This window comes from Ursus americanus, chromosome 12 (assembly GCF_024610735.1).
Source record: "Ursus americanus isolate L20-20 chromosome 12, mUrsAme1.1.p, whole genome shotgun sequence".
Lineage (NCBI taxonomy): Eukaryota > Metazoa > Chordata > Mammalia > Carnivora > Ursidae > Ursus > Ursus americanus.
In genome coordinates, this window is record NC_142138.1 from 59765791 (window position 1) to 59779554 (window position 13764).

The 13764-nt window shown below is 53.3% G+C and overlaps 1 protein-coding gene across 2 annotated transcripts in view; it reads right to left on the minus strand.

The window, feature by feature from the left end:
• Window positions 1–13764, minus strand: part of KCND3 (potassium voltage-gated channel subfamily D member 3) — a 227030-nt gene that overhangs the window by 35841 nt on the left and 177425 nt on the right. The window lies entirely within an intron of this gene.

Below are 13764 nucleotides of genomic sequence, written 5' to 3' on the forward strand. Positions count from 1 at the left end.
ACCTCCCAGGACCTCGGGAACTGCTCTGCAGCTGTCAGGCCAAAGCTTTCATAACAGAAAAGGCAAAGGAGCACTCCACTGAGTAGCTGAACATAAGAGTAAACTTGGCTATAGCTTTTCCAGGCTGGGTTTGGAGCTTGCGTGTGTGTGTGTGTGTGTGTGTGTGTGTGTGCGTGCGTGTGTGTGTGTGTGTGTGTGTGTGTAGAAAGCAGGGACTCTCCCCGGGGTCTAACAGATCGGGGTCTTTGCAGTGAAGGGTGGTGGCAGCGGTGAAAGGAGGCAAGCGAACAACCGGGGGACTAACATAATTGGTCTCACACGTACACTCCTCCCAGCCCCTGCCTGTCGCTCCCTCCAGCTGCCGTGGCCTCTGGCGGGCTGACTCACTGCAGCCGGCTGGGCGCAGACACCTTCCCCACACCACAATCAATAGTCAATTTAAGCAGATCTTATCTGCGTAAGACAGTTGAGTGAGGGAGCAGGGGTAGAGGTGGTGCCCCTCGGGGGGCGGGGGGCTGGTTCTGCGGCTCTCCTGCAACAGGAATTTCCGCTTTACTTCCCCCCATCGGCTCCATTGGTGCGGTGACCCCTGTGTCACTTGCACACAGGAAGAAAAAGGAACTCGTGCTCACCGGGCGGGGCCACCACACACCTGATGGAGGCCAGGTGTTTATCATATACGTTTCCCACCGGCCATGGTGTGATCAAAACGGGGCAAAGAGGCCAAGGAATTTGGACAAAGCCAGGAAATGCTATATAAATACAGGAGCTGATATATTTTCTGTTTGCTGCTCCCCGACGGTGCCTGGCATACAGCAGGTGCTCAAGCAATACGCTAAATGCATGCACCCTGGGTTACCTGTGCGATGTCACCCTTGGGCTACCTGGGTATGGGGCTCAGCGAAGGGCGGGAGAGGGAAGTGGGAGGGCGAGCCTGTCGGCGGGGCTTGAACATGTGTTTCTGGGTCCTGGGTGAGTGCTGCCACGGGACCCCAGGGGCTGGTGCTAGCTCTGGACCGTCCTGCTGGGGAGGGACAGTCTGCGCCTCTGCCCTCCCCGTCCGCACCCAGCAGTCCCGGCTGCAGAGGACTGGGGCTTGATTGTTTTTAGAAATCAATCAGCTCCATTAAGGTATGACTAAAGTTCTATTTTAAACTTCCCCCGGAGAGAGATTACTCACCGGGAATAGGTGAGTAACACTGGCATTCTTCTCTGAGCGGTTGGGGCCTAGAGAATTGAGACTCGGGCCTCTCTTCTCCTTTTCCCCCTGCTGCCCAGCCCCTGAGCCCCGCACAGAGCGATTCCAACACACGGGGAGGCAGCGCGGGGCGAAGCGGGGCTTACGAACCCGCGGCACCCACTCTGCCACCTGCAGCGTCACCTGGGGCCAGTCTCTCTGACTTTCTCTTCTGAAAACTGACATTAATTCTGGGCGGGGTAATGCTCCTCCGGGGCCGGTGCCTGGTAAATTCTGGACGAGCAGCGGCCGTGCTGGGCCGGGGAGGGCCTGTCCAGTGGACCTTGGCCAACGGTGGTGATGAGGAGGAAAGGGGATGGCAGGGCCGTCTCCCTGGCTCCACCGGGCACACTGGAGGAGCCGGCTTTCACACCCCTAGGATCAGCTACTCGGTTGTTTTTGCCCCTATGCCAAGCCACCCTGTGTGCCACCCCTACACCAGAAAGGACAGCGGGGTCCCTGGGCACTGACCACCATCCAAGATGGAACAGTCGAAGGGTTTTGGTGCTGAAGGTCGGTGTTATGGAGCAATCAGACTGCAGTGTGGCTTTTGTCCAGGGCCAGCCAGTGCAGGGTCCCCGCACCCAGTAGGCAAGCCATACACATAAGGGCATGGCACCTTTATTGAGTGCTCACTGTATGCCATGTCCTATGCGAGAGCTTTCTTCACTTGGACCTTTCACATTTTAATTCGTACAAGGGCTCAACCAAGTAGCTTCTCTTATCATCCCCATCTCACAGAGGCTGGAACTAGGGCTTGTTCGTTCCATGACTTCACTGAGGTCACCAGCTTGTGAGCAGAAGGACCAGGCCTCCAACCCAGTACCTGCACCAAAGCCCCATTGCTCCAGCTGCTGGGCACAGGCTGGCACCCATGCCGCGTGCCCATCTCTTGGCTCTCCCTTGCTCGGCCACTGGGGGCATTCAGAAAGCTGTTCTCCCAGCATCCTGGGAGACGCTCACCCCCACGGGGCATGGCCAGCTACCTAGAATCAGGGTGCCAGGGGCAGCTGGTTCAGGCTCTTTGGTGAAGGAACCCCAGGCTCTGGGAAGCCAGCTGGAGAAGAGCAGGGGGAGCCCCATTGGAGGCCGCAGGGGGGGCATGCTCTGTGTGGGGTGGGTATGGGGAAGAGTTCACGCAGGGTCCTTGGGGGCCCCCAGATCACCGTCTGAACCCTAGCGAGGATTAGAAGCTTGCAGTTCTGGTGCCCGCCCTATCAGACCACAGTCCCTCAAATGAATGCACAATCCAATTTAATTTCCCTTTAGGAAATTACGTATTTTTAAAAAATACATGAAGAGTCGGAAAGGAGCCATGGCAACGAGGAGGCTAAGCATCAGAGCCAAGGCCAAGCCTTGTCTCCCCTGGCTGGGGCATCTGGTCTTCCAGGTCAGACCTCCTGACTGTCTTTACATCATCGTGCATGTACAAAATGTCATCTGTGTCCAGGACACCGGGGTCAGTGGGGGCAGAGCCATCCAAGGGGCCAGCAGGGGTGAGCCATCTTGAGCTTTAGTTGTCTTAGACCTTCTCAGCCATGGAGGCCCATGCCCCTCACCCCTGTGCCAAGGGCTGGCTCTCTAGTGGGTCGAAGGGTGCTGGATGGGTTCAGGTGACACTGACTGGGACGTGTTAGGAGCCAGGCAAGCTTCACCTACAAGAATCCTGTGGCAGCTGGGACTCCTCTCCCATTTTATAGGAGGCCCAACACGTCAACTGAGGGACGACAACTCAAGCGGGGCGGGGACAAGGTACCCCCACCTTTCCCGGGGGTCCACACCGCGATCAGCGAACACATTCATCAGGGGGACAGCCCCGGGGATGAGACACGGGTGTGTCTGGAGGAGCGGAACCCTGTCTGACTTGACCCAGCAGGTGTTCTGTGCACAGCGGGTGCTGCGTGATGAAGAAATGAGGGGCCTCTGTCATCGCCTTACTCTCTTATCTCTCAGATTAATCTGGCTTGAACAAGTGCGTAAGGCAGAGGACCCATCACCAGAGAAACCCCTACTGCCAGGATAAACAGCTGCTTTGGGGGGCCTGGAGGTGATAGCCAGGGAACCGACACTAACACACAGCCCTCTTTTCCTTGGATGTTCTGTTGGTGGGGGGCCATGGGCCCAGGGACCAAGATGGCGGCCAAATTTTCCCTCAGGGTTAGCCGTCTCCCCAGCACGCAGCTTTGCTCTCTGAGGCACGTGCTTATTTCTCTTCTCCACCCGAGTCCCTAGCATGTGTCTGCTCAGCTATATTAGGAAGGCCCAGTGCCCTAATATTTTCCTCAAATAGTAGAATACCTGGCTATATTTGTACCCTGACTCATGCAGCACCTTTATACCAAAGAACACAAAGCAGCAGGCCGACTTTTGGTCAGTTCAGCTTCCTCCTGCCTCGGAGAGGAACAATCGATTCTCTCTCTTTGGCAGAAGGGACACCTGAGGCCCAGGGATGTGTCTGAACCCTGAGGGCCTTGGAGGCAGAACCTGGACTACTAGAATCTAAGGGGGTGGGGCGTCCATACTACATTCAGGGAAACTGAGTCCCACCCTCAAGGGCTGTCTCTAGCTCTCTGGGGGCCTGGCTGACTTTTCAACCGGCCACTTTGCCCCCCGATGGTTGTCACTCATTTCCTTCCTCTCCTCCTTTTTGGTCAGTCACTTCCCTTCATGATACTTGCAAGCACCTCAGTTCAAGACAGAAGGTGGGGAGCAATTTCTGGGCTTTCCTGGATATTCCCTTGCAGAAAAAAACATCCTCCCTGGGATAATGCCCAGCCCCCCACCTCTACTGCCAGCAGCCACCCCCAGGAACCTCGGGAGGAAGCGAGGGGATGAGAAGACGGGGGAGGCTGGGGTTACCGTGGGAATAGTGACAGCCACCCTTCTTGAGCATGGACAGAACGACAGGCAGTGAGAGTTTGCCATGACTTCTCTCCCTTAATCCTCACAATGTCTATGAGGTAGGTGTTCTCAGTAGTCCCATTTTATAGATGAAGAAGCTGAGGCAAAGAGGGACAGCTGAGGCCCTGGCTTGGAAGGGTGGACTAGGACGTGAACCCAGGTAGCCTGGCCCCAGAGCCCCCAGCAAGCCACCATGCTGCTTCCCCGAAGTGCATGAGCCCCAGGGCCCCAGTTTCTCTCCCCAGGATGCTTCGCAGCAGCTTCCCACAGGCCCTCCCACTGGCACTCAGCCTCCTCCTCCTTTCTCAGGTATGAGTTTTATTCATAAGAGGAGCTAAACACGTCAGATTGCAAAGGGTCAACCCCAGACCTGGTGTGTCCTGAAGGACCTGAAGAAGATACGATGGTTGGAGTGGAATTAACTCAGACCTCTTGTTCCTTCCAGAGAAGTCCACATGCATCATACAGAGGTCCACTCATCCACACACCATTTGCTGCACCGGAAGAATGGGCCAGGCTCTTTGCTAGTAACCGGCTGGTAGAGAAGGGGTTGGCATGGCTCCTGGGAGGCCATCATCGAGCGGGTCTCCAACAGAGTCCAAGTGTGCCCACCGGGACACCCCGAACTGGGGGGAGACAAGGGGAACTCTTAGGGAGGGGGCTTCTGTGACATCTTCGTTGGCTCATGTAATATTCTCTGCAATTCTGTGTCACAGGTATCCCCATTTTACAGATGACGAAACAAGGTCTAAGAACGAAAGGGCAAGTAGCTGGCTCAAGTCATACAACCACTAACTGGGTAACACGGAATCTGACCGTGAAAGCTTCCAAAGCTCACTTTCTTCCTCCTTCACCTCCCTGTCTCCCACAAGAAAGTGAAAATAACCTCACATCACCACTACACACACCCACACCCACAAATGTACAAATGGGAGCGTCTGATCTCTGAGACACTTGTGCAGGCTGCAAAGTCTCTCTCTCTCTCTTACACACACATACACACACACACACACACAGAGTACATTCCCATACCCGTAGGCACACATCCATGCACAAATCAATGTTTTTTTCTGAGTCCAAATGTTGTGAACACTGCCATTAGTCAATAAGCACATGGAAAAACACCCGACCTCATTATAAATGAAAAAATGTGAATTAAGGCAGCAAGGAGGTATTGCCATTTTTAGCCCATCAAATTAGGGGGAAAAAATGTGAAAACAGTCCTGAAGAGGATGCTGGGCAACGGGGACCCTCCTATATCGCTGGCTGGTACCACCCTTTGGGAAAGTGATGTGGCAAAATCCATCAAGAGGTTTAAGAGTGTCCGAGACCATCGAGACCATTGGCTCAGTAATTTTGCCGCAGGGCCATTCCGAAGTACACGCCTAAGAATGTTCCACACGACTCTGTTGATTACAGCACACACTTGATACTGATCCCAATGACTTGCGCTAGGGCGTCAGCCAATTAGATCAGACAAAGGGCACGAGCGAGGGAAAGCGTAACAATGCAAGAAGGTGAATAGCGGTTGGGTTTGCGTGATCAGGAATCCTGGTTAATTTCTTCCTCCTCCCCTTTGCATTTCCTCTCATCTGGTTCTCTGCATTTTGCAATGAAAAAAGGGCATGCTTCACATTTCCAATGGAAGTAGACTTGATGAGCAAAAGTAGGGTGCAGATCACAGCACTACGCGAGTGATCGAAGGCAGAGTGTGTGGACGCGAGGTTTTGTGTTGTCATCAAGTGACACCTACAACAGAAATGATCTATCACGTCAGCGACGAGCCGAAGAGCCAGCGCGCACGTGTGACCGGACATAAATAGGAAAGAGCGCTGGCAAAGAGCTGTAATTAGGTTGGCTCTTCCACCACGATCCAGTTCGTAGTTTTTCTCTTTGTAGTTCTTTAGCATCTGTTAACTGCACAGGGGCTGACCGTTTAGCTGAATACCAGGCGTGAGCTGTTCCTACAGGCGTGTGCATGCGTGTGCGTGCGCATGCGCGTACCCCCCCCCCCCGCCCCATTATTATCAGCGATCGTCTTGCCTGCTGGTGTCCAGGGGGGGCTTCATGAGCCCTTCTCCCGGGCTGGTGGGTTCCAGGCAGCGGAAGCTGTTGCAGAAGAAGCAGTTGGGGTGGGGAGACTGGGTGGAGGACGGCCTCTGGGTGGAGGTGGGAGAGGACCAGGGCTGGGAGGATCGGCGGGGCCGGGGCGGGAGTGGGGGGGAACCTGCCCGTGCCCAGACCTGAGGCCTTGGCTCTTCCCCCTCGGCGGGAGGAGAACAAACTCCCACTGGCTTTGGTCAAACGTGGCCTGAGGTGCAATGTGACTGACGTCAGCTTGGAGGCTGAAAGCAGATGGCAGTCAGGCGGAGATAGCTGCAGAGTCCCCGGTGGCAGAGAGGTTGAGAGAAGGCCAGGGAAAAGCAACCTGACATTTTACCAGGGAGGGACTATCACCTTGTCAAGAGCCCCCTCTGCTTTTCTCCTATTGATCTATCAATTTTTTAACAAGATTTTATTTATTTACTTATTTATTTATTTGAGAGGGAGAACAAGTGGAGGGGAGAGGCAGAGTGAGAGGGAGAAGCAGGCTAAGAAGGGAGCCCGACGCAGGGCTCAATCCCAGGACCCTGAGGTCACGACCCAAGCCGAAAGCAGATGCTTAACCCACTGAGCCACTCAGGAGCCCCCCCTATTGATCTATCAATTATGCAGTCACCAGGCCTTTTCCTATCCCTCAGGGACTGGGCCGAGACCCCGGGGGAATGGGTGTAGCGGAGGGACCACAATGTTCCCCGAGCTTCCTGGGCACAGGAGAGAATGAACGTTGTCCCCTTGCCTTTGCCTTCTTGCCCCACACCCTGCCTGGGCGGGCTCTTCTAAGGGACCTCCTCACCTTCTCTTCCAGGTCAGGGGGCAGGTCTGGGCTTTGCTGTCTGCAGAGCCTTCCCAGGCTCACATGGGCAGGGGCGCAAGGCTCAGGCCAGGTCCCACTGTGAAGAGACCCTGAAGAGGCCCCCAGGACACAAGGCCAAGAGGGGACCCAGTCCCACACCACCGTCCTGCCTTATTTTTTCTCTCGTCTCTGAAAGGCTCAACTCAAGAGAAGAAACAACTTCCAGCTCGTGTTTGAACCCAGGCAGGACTTCTTTACTTTCAGGAGGGCTCCACCCGTGTGCACACACAGTCTCTCACCCGCATGTGCTCACACGTGTGCACACGCAAGTAGACACATGCCCCTCTCTACCCGTGTCTGCTCGGATTCTAGCCTAGCCGCTAGCGTGAACGGTGTACAGCGGGCCTTCTCACCTCTGAGGACGCCGGAGGGAGAAAGGTACGGCGTGGCTGGAATTCAGATCAGAGACACGAAGCAAAAAAATCCCCAAGCTCAACCGGGGGAAAAAAAGCTCATTAATGTCTCGGTTCCCCTCTTCATTAAGCAAGAGCTCACTCGTAAATATTCACAGAATCCGAAAGTCAGGTCAGCTGACAGTTCCGTTAATGCACAACAATTAAGACTGCTCCCCGCCCTTGAGCAGCCACGTGGCTCTGCCTCCCAGCTGGATGGACAGGGGAGCAGTGTGTGGCCAAGCTCCGGGTAGAGACTCACCCCTCCACACTCCCAGGTGCCCTAGAGAAAGCAGCTCATAGGCCCTGCTGCTGTCCTGTGACACTGGGAATACCGTCTTCATGGGAGGGGCTCGAGCTTCCCCAGTGCCCGTCACTGGCCACTCCAGCTTGTATGTATGTATGTATGTATGTATGTAATTTTGCTCTATTGAGGTATATTGACAAAATTGTTGATGTATTTAAAGTATATATTGTGGTGATCGATATATGTGTACACTGTGAAAGGATTCCCTATCTAGTTTTTTTTTTTTTAAGATTTTGTTTATTTATTTGACAGAGAGACAGCGAGAGAGGGAACACAAGCAGGGGGAGTGGGAGAGGAAGAAGCAGGCTTCCTGCTGAGCAGGGAGCCCGATGCGGGGCTCAATCCCAGGACCCTGGGATCATGACCTGAGCTGAAGGCAGACGCTTAACGACTGAGCCACCCAGGCGCCCCAGGATTCCCTATCTAGTTAATTGACAGATCCATATCTCCTTCCTTCCTTCATTCATTCCTGAGGACACTTAAGTTCTACTCTCCCAGCAAATTTCAATTGTACGATGCAGCCTTATTAGCTACTGATGGTCTCTGATTTAGGATGATTGGACTTAACAATTTTTTGACTTTCTACTGGTGGGAAAGCAATAAGCATTCAGTAGAAACGGTACTTCCTGATTTGAATTTGGGTCTTTTCCCCGCCTAGTGATGTGGGCTACGATCCTCTTGTGATGCCGGGCGTCGGCAGCTCCTAGGCAGCCTCGCCATCACCAGGGTGAACAACCGATACACTGACAGCCATTCTGTACCCACATGGCCATTGTGTTTCTCACTTTTGGTACCGTGGCCAATAAACTGCATGAGATATACGCTACTTTGCTGTACGATAGGCTGTGTTAGATGGTTTCGCCCAAGTGTAGGCTCCTGTAAGTGTTTCACGCACATCGAATGTGGGCTGGGCTAAGCTGCGATGTCCTGTGGGTGAGGGGGATTAAATGCATTTTTGACTTAGTGATACTTTCAACTCAACAATGGGTTTATCGGAATGTAAGCCCATCAGAAGTCGAAGAAGATCTGTAAGGTCACCGTGTGTTACATTGGATCCTCAGACCTTATTCAACTTACAAATGAAAGGTGTTTGTACACATTTACCAACCTCTCCCTATTACCTTTACCCAGCCTATCCCCTGGCAACCACTTTTCTACTCTGTTTCTATAAGTTTGACTTTAAAAAAAGAATGGATTCCACGTGCAAGTGATACCATGCAGTATTTACCTTTCTCTGTCTGCCTTATTTCATTTGAGGTCACCATAACCAGAAACAGTACAGGACTGTCCAACATGGCCACACCAAGCCACCAAGCCATGCCTGGGGCCGGGGCACTTTCCACAACCCACCGTCAGCCGTTGGCCAGGACCAGGGAAGCTCTCACCTCCCATGGGGATCTCCTCTGTTTCCTCCCTGCTTCAGAGCTCTCCGATCCTGCCCACTGCAGCCAGATTAATTTTCTTAAATGCCGGTTTAATCGCGTCACTCCTTCCAAAAAACATTCATTGGCTCCCCATTGACTATGAATTAAGTGCAAACTCCTCATGTTCTGTGGTCCAAATGCTCCTTTACAACCTTAATTACCATTACTCTTTATTCATTTCCCAATGTTCCAGCCAAATGGAACTTGGAGCTTGTCTCCAAAATGCTTTATACTTTCCTGCCTCCAAGGCTTGTTTATGCAGCTTGTACTTTCTGGAATTCCCTCCCCTGCAGGTTCTACCTGTCAAAACCCTATCCATCTTTCCCAGGCCTCTTTCAAATGTCATCTCTTCCATTAAACTCACCCCGTTTCCCACAATCTGACATCATCTCCTCCAGGGTGTTTTGCTGGAAACTTGTATGCCCCAGTTACAACAAGCATCTATGCCATTCAACGAATAACAGCAGAATGATAATACTAGTGGTAAAAATAGTAGTTACTGCTTCTGAGTGCCTACCCTGTGTCACTTGCCTTGCATATCTCGTACCCTGCAAGCTAGATACCGTTATCCCACTTTATAGTTGAGCACGCCCAGTGCTGAGAGGCTAAGACCAACTCTAAAGGGCTCTCAAATTTTTGCTCTTTCTCCTTTGCTACATTGTCTCACTCTTATGTTTCAAAGCTCCTTGGGTTGAATTGTGCCCCTCCCCCAAAGACCTATAAATCCTAACCCCCCGAGCTGTGAATGTGACTTTATTTGGAATTGCGTCTTTATGGACGTAATTAAGATGGTGACATACTGCATCAGTGTGATTCTTCATCCAAGGACTCGTGTCCTCCTAAGAAGGGAGATTTTTTTTTTGGAAGGCTCCACGCCCAGCATGGAGCGCAATGGCAGGGCCTGAACTCACGACCATGAGATGGAGACCTGAGCTGAGATCAAGAGTCGGACGCTTACCCAACCTAAGCCACCCAGGCATCCCAAGAAGGGGGAAATGCGGACACAGATACACCTAGGAGAGGGGCGAGACTGGAGTAACGCGTCTACAAGTCAAGGATGGAAGGCAACCATCAGAAGCTGGGAGAGAGCCAGGGGAAGGTTCTCCCTAAGAGCCTTTGAAAAGGAATCCATCTTGCAAACACCTTGATTGCTAACTGTGAGCCTCCCGCACTGTGAGAGAATGAGTTCCTGTGGTTCGAAGCCACCCAGCTGGTGGTATTTATTCCAGCAGGCCTAGGAAACGAATATGGTCCCCAAGGGCAGCATCTGTTCTTACCCTTCTCAGTACCCTTCTCAGATTGGAGTACCGTCTTCACATGGCAGGTGCCCAGGAAAGGCCTGTGGGAAGGAATGGAGCTTTCCATTCCCGGCCTGCAGAGGTCCCAGGAGCTGGGAGCAGATTTAGCATTTTATTGATGGGTGTTGGAGGCCCAGGGAGGTCAGTTACCCTACAGCCAGCTGGCAGTGCAGCCGCTCCCGGGACAGCAGTCGTGGGTCTGGGCAGCTGGGCAATGTGGCGCCAGGTGCAACCTGCCTCCAAGTGTGAGGTCATCCCATCCCAGGTCCTTGAAAGTGCGTGTGGGTTTCTTTGGCGGCCTCCACTGTAAGCCATTTAAAAGGTCCTGGGGCTGTTGTGGTGCCGGAGGGAGGACTCAGGAGATTTGCCTGGTTACCTCCCCACCCCAGAAGCCCAGGGTGGCCTGCTCTGGTCCTGGGCCTCAGGGTTGCTCTGGGTTTTGGGTTTTCCAGAAGGCCGCTGGAAGCATGTGGGGCTCAGGACACCTTCTGGAAGCAGCCAACGGTGAGCCCTCCCTCCCCTGCTGATGACCGGAGGTCCGGCCAGCATCCCCCACTGCAGTACCAGCGGCCAGGTGCCCGCTCAGCCTGGGCTCCCGTCCTGTCAGTGGGCAGTGGGCTCCTGTCGCTCCCGGCAGAGGGGCCGGGGACGGTCCCTAGGACCCGAAGCACCCTGCAGCCCCACTGCTGTTTGGAACGAGGCTGGTGAGTGTGCTGAGCTCAGGCCTGGGTGTGTGTCCTAATGCTGTACAAGACAGAAGTGGGGCTCATCTCCTGGGCCGCTTACCCTGCCTTCCAGAACTGAGCGATGGCACTTCTGTTCAGGAATTATAAGCACCACTCTGTCTGAGAGGTCCCCCTCACGCCTGCTGGGTCTCTCTTTGCCCTTGACAATGAGCTATGATGGATGATATATTTTGGGGTTACGTAAGCGATTTTTCTTATTGTGGTAAAATATATACGACATAAAAATCTACCAGTTTCACCATTTCTAGGTGCACGGCTCCATGGCAGTAAGTACATTAACGACGGCGTGCAACCGTCACCCCCGTCCAGCTCCAGCGCCGGTTCATCTTCCCACACTGACACTCTACCCACTGAACAACAGCCCCCAGGCCCTGGTCACGTCAGCCCTCAGCAACCGCTATTCCACTTTCTGCCTCTAACGGGATCAGTATTTGTCCATCGTGTTTGATGACTTTCACTCCGCACGACGTCACGAGCCATCCGTGTCAGGCCGTGTGCCAGGATCTCCTTGCCGTGTGCAGCTGAATACTGTCCCGTTGCGTGTTTATACTATATTTTGTCTACACATTCACCTGTTGATGGACATTCGCGATGCTTCTACCTTTTGGCTGCTGTGAATAGCACTGCTATGAACACAGGTGTGCAAACATCTGTTTGAGCCCCTGCTCTCCATGCTTTGGAGCACAGACCCAGAAATCGAGCCACTGCATCACACGGGATTCTCTCTTATTTTTGTGGAAGCAATCCTCTCTTTGTAATCACACAGAAATAGGAGAAGTGAAGAAAGGAAGGAACTAGCATCAACTGAACACATACTTTGTGCTGAGAATTTCACGGCATCCTGGCTAAACGGTACAGCAAGCCTGGGCGGGAGACATCATTTCCATTGCAGAGCTGGGGAAGCCAAGACAGGCTCTCGTGCAAGGTACAGTGTTTGTAGGTGGGAGTGGCAATTTGAAGCCAGACTGTGGTGGGGTCCAGCCAGGTGGCTGAGCTGCGGATGGAACCACAGAAGTGGGGGGGGAGCGGGGAGGGTCTCACGGCGGCACGGCCCCTGCCCTGGGGAGATGGAGAATTCCCCTGAAAGATCCCGAGGACTGTCCTGGGGGGTTGGGCAGGGTGGGGAGTGGGGTGGAGAGATGTGCTTCACAAGTTGTGAGGCGGGGGGCGGGTAAACCCTGAATTCTAAGCAGGGAGGGTTGTGTATCCTGCCATACTAAAGGTCATTTCTTTCCTATTTTTAAAAAAATATTTTATGTATTTATTTGAGAGAGAGAGAGAGAGACAGAATGAGCATGAGCGGGGGCGGAGGGGGGCAGAGGGAGAGGGACAAGCAGGTTCCCCGCTAAGCAGAGAGCCCGACAGCGCGGAACTCGATCCCAGGACCCTGAGATCATGACCTGAGCTGAAGGCAGATGCTTAACCGACTGAGCCACCCAGGTGCCCCTAAAGGTCTTTTCCCATTTAAACTTCCCAGTTTCTCTCAAGAGTTTCTCACGTGTGACAGTGGCCAGAGTCCCCTCTGTCCCTCCTGTCCTCCCTGTGCTGAACTCACCCTGGCCCCCGACACAACAGAACCTGACACATCCCATCACAGCGTGCACATCAGGCCTGAGGGTTCCAAGGTGCCAAGGGACTGAGCTCATTACAGAGAGTGAACTACTCTTCTCTCTTTGCTCCTATTTTGAGCCTTGGTTCCCTTTTAAATGGTGCTGGTTTTACGCTTTCCAATCTGAAGAACATTCTCCTTGATGGGAAAAGCACAAGAAAAACAGGAGCGGAATAACACAGTTCATCGCGGGGTGCATTACGCCCTGCGAAGCACTTTGTGACTACCGGCTCGTTTGGTCCTCGTCGCGACCCCGAGAGCTAAGTAGGGCAGTGTTATTACCCGTTCAGCGAGGTTCAGTGACTTGTGCAGGGTCCCTCAGCTAGTTAGCAGCCCCGGAAGGCCGGACACTGTTAGGGAAAATTCTGACTACACAAGCACAAATCGTCCCAGTTAGGAGGCATCGAAAGACACTAATGTGGCCGCACTGGGGACTCTCTGATAAATTCACGTTTGAAAAGCCAAACTAAAAACAAAGGAAAAAGGCTGCTTGAGTCGTACAGAGGCAAAGCCCAGCACCGGAGAGCAGCGTGGCCCCCCAGACAAGGGTCTAAAGATGCTGGCTTTTTAGGAAAAGCACAGAGACACACTAAAAACATTTTCAGGTGTGCTGAGAGCGTGATCCCAGGTCCTCCCTGATGCATCCAACCAAGCAACCAACAAATAAACACAGCCCAGCAACACACCCATGTAAAAAACAACACAAGCCAAAACAAAACAGGCTAAGTCTGTTGCTTAGAGAAAAGTGGAGAAACACCAGCGTAGAGGAGACAGCTCCTTGGAAGGAGGGAGGGCATGGGGGGCAGAGCGCCCAGCTGATGGGAGGGACAGCCAGCTAACTCATCATGAGCCACCCCTCCTCCTCCCCTCCCCTCCCCCCCACGTTCCTGATGC